The sequence below is a fragment of the Somniosus microcephalus genome, unplaced genomic scaffold (assembly GCF_052327205.1).
Source record: "Somniosus microcephalus isolate GS21.2 unplaced genomic scaffold, FLI_Smic_1.0 unresolved_chr1, whole genome shotgun sequence".
In the NCBI taxonomy this organism is placed as follows: domain Eukaryota; kingdom Metazoa; phylum Chordata; class Chondrichthyes; order Squaliformes; family Somniosidae; genus Somniosus; species Somniosus microcephalus.
In genome coordinates this window covers 167736365-167746096 of record NW_028225179.1, presented here as the reverse complement: position 1 = coordinate 167746096, position 9732 = coordinate 167736365, and positions in this window count along the sequence as shown.

Below are 9732 nucleotides of genomic sequence, written 5' to 3'. Positions count from 1 at the left end.
AACATTCAAACCAAATCGAATTGTACGTTATCACTTTAATCAAAGTATTTTCTGTGTCTCTCTCAATAAACAAAGAGTGGTTTCTTCTAAAGTAGCTTCCTGCAATTTTTATACATCATTACATAACTCTTGCTTCAATTAACACTCCACTAAATGTATAAGAGGAAATCTATATTTACGTTATTCCTGCGACTTGTTAGGACTATCGAACGACAGACATTATAAAATGGTTTGTGTTTTTCCCCTTTCTTGGTTCTCTTCCTAAATGTCTTAATGGTATATTTTTAAAAAGTCATTAAAAAGTAATATGTAACTCCTACAAATCCTCCCCTACCTTCCCCCTCCTCAACACCATGGTTGCATGTTTGTGTAAAGCTACTCACTTCAGTCAATCACTCAAAATCAAATCTTGAGATATTTCAATTTGAAACATTTTAACCATTTCAGAGCTCTTTAAAAGCGTTTGGACTTCAAGACCTGGTTGAAATTGTTTAGGTGAGGGGAAAATTGGCTTTTGCTTCAGTCTCTTCCAAAATCATGTTCGAAACTTAGGGGGAAAAAGTGTTTTTTACACTCATTTTTGGTGAAAAGTTCATTAAAAATCTTTAAATTCTTTCAAGTCTCACTGCAGCTTTGACAGAAGAAGTTGCTCCAAGTTTCTCCTTCCCCCTTCAATGCTGTCGTTAAACATCCGACAAAATAAAGTCTAATTCCAAACGGAGCTCCAATCAAAAAGTGAATAAAGTGGTTAAACTTCCTAAGAAGGCGGCGAGGTTATCTATCCCCAGCCTTGGCGATGAGTTGGGATCAGTTTTTGGAGATGTTGTTTCCTCTTTTTCTGTTGCCGTTCCCTCCGTCTCTAAGACTCTGAGGTACAAACGGGGGCACAAACTATTTCCCTTTCTCGCAACATGATTTAAATAACCCTGGCTGATTTCCCTCTCTCTCTAACCCAGGGGTCACTGGACAATGATCAGGAGCAGGAACCCTGGCTGATTTCCCTCTCTCTCTAACCCAGGGGTCACTGGACAATGATCAGGAGCAGGAACCCTGGCTGATTTCCACTCTCTCTAACCCAGGGTTCACTGGGCAGTGATCAGGAGCAGGAACCCTGGCTGATTTCCCTCTCTCTCTAACCCAGGGGTCACTGGGCAGTGATCAGGAGCAGGAACCCTGGCTGATTTCCCCTCTCTCTAACCCAGGGGTCACTGGATAGTGATCAGGAGCATGAACCCTGGCTGATTTCCCCTCTCTCTAACCCAGGGGTCACTGGACTGTGATCAGGAGCATGAACCCTGGCTGATTTCCCTCTCTCTCTAACCCAGGGATCACTGGGCAGTGATCAGGAGCTGGAACCCTGGCTGATTTCCCCTCTCTCTAACCCAGGGGTCACTGGATAGTGATCAGGAGCATGAACCCTGGCTGATTTCCCCTCTCTCTAACCCAGGGGTCACTGGGCAGTGATCAGGAGCAGGAACCCTGGCTGATTTCCCTCCCCCTCTAACCCAGGGGTCACTGGGCAGTGATCAGGAGCTGGAACCCTGGCTGATTTCCCTCTCTCTCTAACCCAGGGGTCACTGGACAATGATCAGGAGCAGGAACCCTGGCTGATTTCCCTCTCTCTCTAACCCAGGGGTCACTGGACAATGATCAGGAGCAGGAACCCTGGCTGATTTCCACTCTCTCTAACCCAGGGTTCACTGGGCAGTGATCAGGAGCTGGAACCCTGGCTGATTTCCCCTCTCTCTAACCCAGGGGTCACTGGATAGTGATCAGGAGCATGAACCCTGGCTGATTTCCCCTCTCTCTAACCCAGGGGTCACTGGGCAGTGATCAGGAGCAGGAACCCTGGCTGATTTCCCTCCCCCTCTAACCCAGGGGTCACTGGGCAGTGATCAGGAGCTGGAACCCTGGCTGATTTCCCCTCTCTCTAACCCAGGGATCTCTGGATAGTGATCAGGAGCAGGAACCCTGGCTGATTTCCCCTCTCTCTAACCCAGGGGTCACTGGACAGTGATCAGGAGCAGGAACCCTGGCTGATTTCCCCTCTCTCTCTAACCCAGGGGTCACTGGGCAGCGATCAGGAGCAGGAACCCTGGCTGATTTCACCTGTCTTTCTAACCCAGAGGTCACTGGACTGTGATCAGGAGCAGGAACCCTGGCTGATTTCCCCTCTCTCTAACCCAGGGGTCACTGGATAGTGATCAGGAGCATGGACCCTGGCTGATTTCCCCTCTCTCTCTAACTCAGGGGCCACTGGGCAGTGATCTGGAGCAGGAACCCTGGCTGATTTCCCCTCTCTCTAACTCAGGGGTCACTCGACTGTGATCAGGAGCAGGAACCCTGGCTGATTTCACCTCTCTCTCTAACCCAGGGGTCACTGGACAGTGATCAGGAGCAGGAACCCTGGCTGATTTCCCTCTCTCTAACCCAGGGGTCACTGGACAGCGATGAGGAGCAGGAACCCTGGCTGATTCCCCCTCTCTCTAAGCCAGGGGTCATTGGGCAGTGATCAGGAGCAGGTACCCTGGCTGATTTCCCCTCTCTCTAACCCAGGGGTCACTGGATAGTGACCAGGAGCATAAACCCTGGCTGATTTCCCCTCTCTCTAACCCAGGGGTCACTGGACAATGATCAGGAGCAGGAACCGTGGCTGATTTCCCCTCTCTCTAACTCAGGGGTCACTGGACAGTGATCAGGAGCAGGAACCCTGGCTGATTTCCCCTCTCTCTAACCCAGGGGTCACTGGACAGTGATCAGGAGCAGGAACCCTGGCTGAATTCCCCGCTCTCTAACCCAGTGGTCACTGGTCAGTGATCAGGAGCAGGAATCCTGGCTGATTTCCTCCTCTCTCTAACCCAGGAGTCACTGGGCAGTGATCAGGAGCAGGAACCCTGGCTGATTTCCCCTCTCTCTAACCCAGGGGTCACTGGGCAGTGATCAGGAACAGGAACCCTGGCTGATTTCCCCTCTCTCTAACCCAGGAGTCACTGGACAGTAATCAGGAGCAGGAACCCTGGCTGATTTCCCATCTCTCTCTAACCCATGGGTCACTGGACAGTGATCAGGAGCAGCAATCTTGGCTGATTTCCCCTCTCTCTAACACAGAGGTCACTGGATAGTGATCAGGAGCGGGATAAGCGTGGGATTGATCCGGGGCTATGGGGAGTGAGCGTGGCAGTGGGATTAGTTTGTGATTGATACAGGGCTAGAGGAGAGAGCTGGGCAGTGGGATTAGTTTGGGATTGATACAGGGCTATGGGGAGAGAGCGGTGCAGTGGGATTAGTTTGGATATAACACAGGGCTATGGGGAGAAAGCGGGGCAGTGGGCTTATGTTGGGGATTGATACAGGGCTATGGGGAGAGAGCGGGGCAGTGGGAATTGTTTGGATACAACACAGGGCTATGGGGAGAAAGCAGGGCAGTGGACTTACGTTGTGGATTGATACAGGGCTATGGGGAGAGAGCGGGGCAGTGGGATTTGTTTGGGATTGATACAGGGCTATGGGGAGAAAGCGGGGCAGTGGGATTAATTTGGGGATTGATACAGGGCTATGGGGAGATGGGGCAGTGGGATTAGTTTGGATATAACACAGGGCTATGGGGAGAAAGCAGGCAGTGGGCTTACGTTGGGGATTGATACAGGGCTATGGGGAGAGAGCAGGGCAGTGGAAATAGTTTGTGATTGATACAGGGCTATGGGGAGAAAGCAGGGCAGTGGGATTAGTTTGGAGATTGATACAGGGCTATGGGGAGAGAGCGCGGCAGTGGGATTAGGTTGGGGACTGATACAGGGCTATGGGGAGAGAGCGGGGCAGTGGGATTAGGTTGGCGATTGATAAAGGGCTAACAGGAGAGAGCAGGGCAGTGGGATTTGTTTGGGACTGAGACAGAGGGCTGTCAAGTAGCTGTTCCCAGTTCACTTTGGACAGATCCTGCCTTATCATATTAAAATCGGCCTGTTGTTTGCTAAATTTCCCCACTGAACTCATTGTTAATCTGCTTTATCAAAACGTGCCTGGAAATCCTGGTATATTTCAATACTGAACCTCGGTAGATTAAATAAAAGTGTTACCGTGATTTGATTTAAATGCAGAGGAGGGATTCACATGCGGATGAATGTTGGTCTGCAGATATCTGGGTACACCTTAGAAAAATGAAGCAAATAAAAGACAATTAAAGTCTGTTCTGGTTATTCTTACTGAGATTTGAATGAATTTTAGGCCGTGAGACTCACTGTCTTATACACAGGAGTGAAGGATTACATCAAACAAAGATAATGGCCCTGAAATCATGGCCTCCGTACCAACGACTTAGGCCTTGGTAGAGGCCCCGCAAGTTCCGTGTTTCCGTCTGCGCTGTGTATGCGCTGAATCCCCGGACTTGCAATCTATCAAGGTTTGCTACAGAATCGATAGAGTAAAGCTCTCTTTAAACCAGCCCATCAAAAACTCCCAGGGCAGGAACAACACGGGTTAGATACAGAGTGAAGCTCCCTCTACACTGTCCCATCAAACACTCCCAAGGCAGGTACTGCACGGGTTAGATACAGAGTAAAGCTCCCTCTACGCTGTCCCATCAAACACTCCCAAGGCAGGTACAGCACGGGTTAGATATAGAGTAATGCTCCCTCTACACTGTCCCATCAAACACTCCCAAGGCAGGTACCGCACGGGTTAGATACAGACAAAAAGCTCCCTCTACGCTGTCCCATCAAACATTCCCAAGGCAGGTGCTGCACGGGTTAGATATATATACTAATTCTCCCTCTACACTGTCCCATCAAACACTCCCAGGGCTATGGGGAGAGAACGTGGCAGTGGGGTTAGTTTGGGAATGATGCAGGGCTATGGGCAGAGAGTGGGGCAGAGGGATTAGTTTGGAATTGATGCAGGGCTATTGGGAAAAGTTTGGAATTGATGCAGGGCTATGGCGAGAGAGTGGGGCAGTGGGATTAGTTTGGGATTGATTCAGGGCTATGGGGGGAGAGCATGGCAGTGGGATTAGTTTGGGATCAAGACAGAGCTATGGGGGGAAAGCGAGGCAGTGGGATTAGTTTGGGATTGATACAGGGCTATGGGGAGAGAGCGGGGCAGTGGGATTAGATTGGGGATTGATACAGGGCTATGGGGAGTCAGCAGGGCAGTGGGATTAGTTTGGGGATTGATACAGGGTATGGGGAGAGAGCGGGGCAGTGGGATTAGTTTGGGGATTGATACAGGGCTATGGGGAGAGAGCAGGGCAGTGGGATTAGTTTGGGATTGATACAGGGCTATGGGGAGAGAGCAGGGCAGTGGGATTAGTTTGGGATTGATACAGGGCTATGGGGAGAGAGCTGGGCACTGGGATTAATTTGGGGATTGAAACAGGGCTATGGGGAGAGAGCGGGGCATTGGGATTAGTTTGGGATTGATACATTACTATGGGGAGAGAGTGGGGCTTTGGGATTAGTTTTGGATTGATACAGGGCTATCGGGAGTGAGCGGGGCACTGGGATTAGTTTGTGATTGATACAGGGCTATGGGGAGTGAGCGGGGCAGTGGGATTAGTTTGCGGATTGATACAGGGCTATGGTGAGAGAGCGGGGCAGTGGGATTAGTTTGGGGATTGATACAGGGCTATGGGGAGAGAGCGGGGCAGTTTGATTAGTTTGGGGATTGATACAGCGCTATGGAGAGATCGGGGCAGTGGGATTAGTTTGAGATTGAAACAGGGCTATCGGGAGAGCGAGGCATTGGGAATAGTTTGGGATTGTTACAGGGCTATTGGGAGAGATCGGGGCAGTGTGATTAGTTTGGGATTGATACAGGGTTATGGGGAGAGAGCGGGGCAGTGTGATTAGTTTGGGGATTGATGCAGGGCTATGGGGAGAGAGCGGGGCAGTGTGATTAGTTTGGGATTGATACAGGGCTATGGGGAAGAGTGCGGGGCAGTGGGATTAGTTTGGGATTGATACAGGGCTATGGGGAGAGAGCGGGGCTGTGGGATTAGTTTGCGATTGATACAGGGCTATTGGGAGAGCGACGCGTCTGACTTTGCCCTGGCCGCTACCCTCAATCAGGCGGGGAGACCCGTGGCCTTCTTTTCACGAACCCTCCAAGGCCCGGAGACCAGACACTCCGCTGTTGAGAAGGAGGCCCAGGCGATTGTGGAGGCTGTGCGTCATTGGAGGCACTACCTGGCCGGAAAACGATTTACCCTGCTCACTGACCAGCGTTCAGTTGCTTTTATGTTTAACAACAAGCAGAGGGGCAAAATCAAAAATGACAAGATCTTGAGGTGGAGAATCGAACTTTCCACCTGCAACTACGAGATCTTGTACCGGCCCGGGAAGCTAAATGAACCCCCGGATGCGCTATCGCGTGGCACCTGCGCCAGCGCGCAGATCGATAGACTGCGGGCCCTCCACAATGACCTCTGCCACCCGGGGGTCACCAGGTTCTTCCACTTCATCAAGGCCCGCAACCTGCCTTACTCTATTGAGGAGGTCAGGACCATGACCAGGAACTGCCAAGTCTGCGCTGAGTGCAAACCGCACTTTTATAGACCAGACAGGGCCCACCTGATAAAAGCCACTCGCCCCTTCGAGCGCCTGAGCGTCGATTTTAAAGGGCCTCTCCCCTCCTCCGACCGCAATGTGTACTTCCTCAATATTATTGATGAGTACTCCCGTTTCCCGTTCGCCTTCCCCTGCCCGGACATGACCAGTGCCACGGTCATTAAATGTCTGAACAACCTCTTCACCCTGTTCGGCTTCCCCAGCTATATCCATAGCGACCGGGGCTCATCGTTTATGAGCGACGAACTCCGTCAGTACCTGCTAACTAGGGGTATTGCCACAAGCAGGACCACCAGTTACAACCCCCGGGGGAACGGACAGGTGGAAAGAGAAAATGCGACAGTTTGGAAGGCCGTCCTGCTAGCCTTAAAGTCTAGGGGCCTTCCAACCTCCCGCTGGCAGGATGTGCTCCCCGATGCGCTCCACTCTATTCGGTCACTGCTCTGCACTGCCACTAATGCCACCCCTCATGAGAAAATGTTTGTCTTCCCAAGGAAGTCCACATCGGGGACATCGCTACCGCCATGGCTGACGTCCCCAGGGCCGGTCCTACTGAGAAGACACGTGAGGACCCATAAAACGGACCCCCTGGTCGAGAGGGTCGACCTCCTCCACGCCAACCCCCAGTATGCTTACATCGCATACCCGGACGGGCGGGAGGACACAGTCTCCATAAGAGACCTTGCACCCTCAGGGGCCGCAGTAACCCACTACCCACTACCACCCCCCCCCCACGATCCGATATCCAGCCCCAGCAGACGGCAGGCCTGGGCCCCGCGACCCGCTCGACATCTACGAGGACGACACGCCTGTGCCACAGCCTACGCTGGACTCGACGCCGGAAACTTCACTACCCCTGCCGTCGCCACGCCGATCACAGTGGCAGACAAGACCTCCGGAGAGACTCCAATACACTAACTTTTAATACACTTCACCCCGCCGGACTCAATTTTAAACAAGGGGTGAATGTGGTAAACCACTGTTTGTATTCCTGTTTGTCCTGTTTGTATTCCACTGTGTACATGCCTGGACATGCCTCGGCTGACTCCTCCCACAGGTCCTTGTATAAAGGTGACTGCTCCCCAGCCCTTGGTATCCTGGACCGGTCGACCACGCGAGGCAGACCTCCATTCTGTTGTTAATAAAAGCCTTTAGTTACTCTTCTAACTCTCAGTCTTTTATGAGTAATTGATAGCGCATCAATCTTGTACCGGCCAGGGAAACTCAACGAACCCTCAGACGCTCTATCACGAGGCACATGCGCCACCGCGCAGATCAATAGACTACGGGGCCTCCACAACGACCTCTGCCACCCGGGGGTCACCAGGTTCTTCCATTTCATTAAGGGCCGCAACCTGCCTTACTCCATCGAGGAGGTCAGGACCATGACCAGGAGCTGCCCAGTCTGTGCAGAGTGCAAGCCGCGCTTCTATAGGCCTGACAGAGCAAACCTGATCAAGGCCACCCGCCCTTTTGAGCGCCTGAGTATCGACTTTAAAGGGCCCCTCCCCTCCTCTGACCGCAATGTGTACTTCCTCAACATAGTTGATGAGTACTCCCGTTTCCCTTTTGCCATCCCCTGCCCGGACATGACCACCGCTACGGTCATTAAATGCCTGCACAACCTCTTTGCTCTGTTCGGTTTTCCCAGCTATATTCATAGCGACCGGGGCTCGTCCTTCATGAGCGACGAACTCCGTCAGTACCTGCTCATGAGAGGTATTGCCTCAAGCCGGACCACCAGCTACAACCCCCGGGGGAACGGACAGGTTGAAAGAGAGAACGCGACGGTCTGGAAGGCGGCCCTCCTAGCCTTAAAATCTAGGGGCCTTCCGACCTCCCGTTGGCAGGATGTCCTACCCGATGCGCTCCACTCCATCCGGTCACTGCTGTGTACAGCCACCAACGCAACCCCCCATGAGCGAATGTTTGTTTTTTCCCGGAGGTCCACATCCGGTAACTCACTACCACACTGGCTGACGTCCCCAGGGCCCGTCCTGCTGAGGAAGCATGTAAGGTCCCACAAAACGGCTCCCCTGGTAGAGAAGGTTCACCTCCTCCATGCCAACCCCCAGTACGCCTACGTGGCATACCCGGACGGGCGGGAGGATACAGTCTCCATTAGAGATCTGGCACCCTCGGGGTCCACTGACCCGCCACCATTGCCCCCCACCACGACCCCCTCCGACACGGCCCAAAATTCAGTAGACCCAATTCTCACCCCTGTCCATTCCACCCCAGTAGACGGCATGCCGCGCCCCCAGGACCAGCCGGAGCCCACTCGCCCACCCAACACCAAAGGGGACGATACGCCGGTGCTGGACCCCGCTCAAGACGCGTCGTGGGAAGCTGTACCATCGCAACCGTCGCCACGAAGATCTCGACGGCAAACGAGGCCGCCCGACAGACTCGCCTACTCGAACTTTTGATACACTTCACCCCGCCGGACTTAATTTTAAACGAGGGGTGAATGTGGTAAACCACTGTAGTTCACTGTGTTCACTGTTGTTGTTGTTGTTGTTGTCGTTCACTCTTGTTTCACTGTTGTGCCTGACTATGCCTCAGCTGACTCCGCCCCTGGGCTACTGAGTATAAGAGCGGCCGCATGGCAGCTCCTGGCATTCGGTCGTCCACTAGAGGCATAGTCCTGATCTGTCTGAAGTGCAATTCAGTAGTTAATAAAAGCCTGTTGTTCTGAACTCTGCCCAGCCTTTTATTAGAATTGATAGCGCATCAAAACCCTAAACCAGAACACCAACATCTGTTGGTGTCAGCCACTTGAGATCTATCGGAATTAATGGAGACATGGATTTAAACTTTCTATGTAGCTCCTGAGGCTTCTGCGTTCAGCACTGCAGACCTTGAAGATGAAAAGCTGAGCCAAGTTGCCGTGTATTGTAAACAAAATGCCCAGCAGCATCAAACTGTAAATACTACCCCTTGCTGTGACAATCTGTTTCTCTTTAGGTAAAGCTTATAGGTTTAGGCCAGATTTTTGGTGACGTGAATCAGTCACGTTTTGATTTTATTGCATGAGATTCTGGGATTTTTAAATTGCTGGTTGTGTTCACATCCCTCTTCCATGGTAAACATTTTCCCCAGTTAAGTCTGAACTCTAATTATCCCAATCTATCCAACACTTGAGCACTGCTCCCATATGTGAGAGGATATT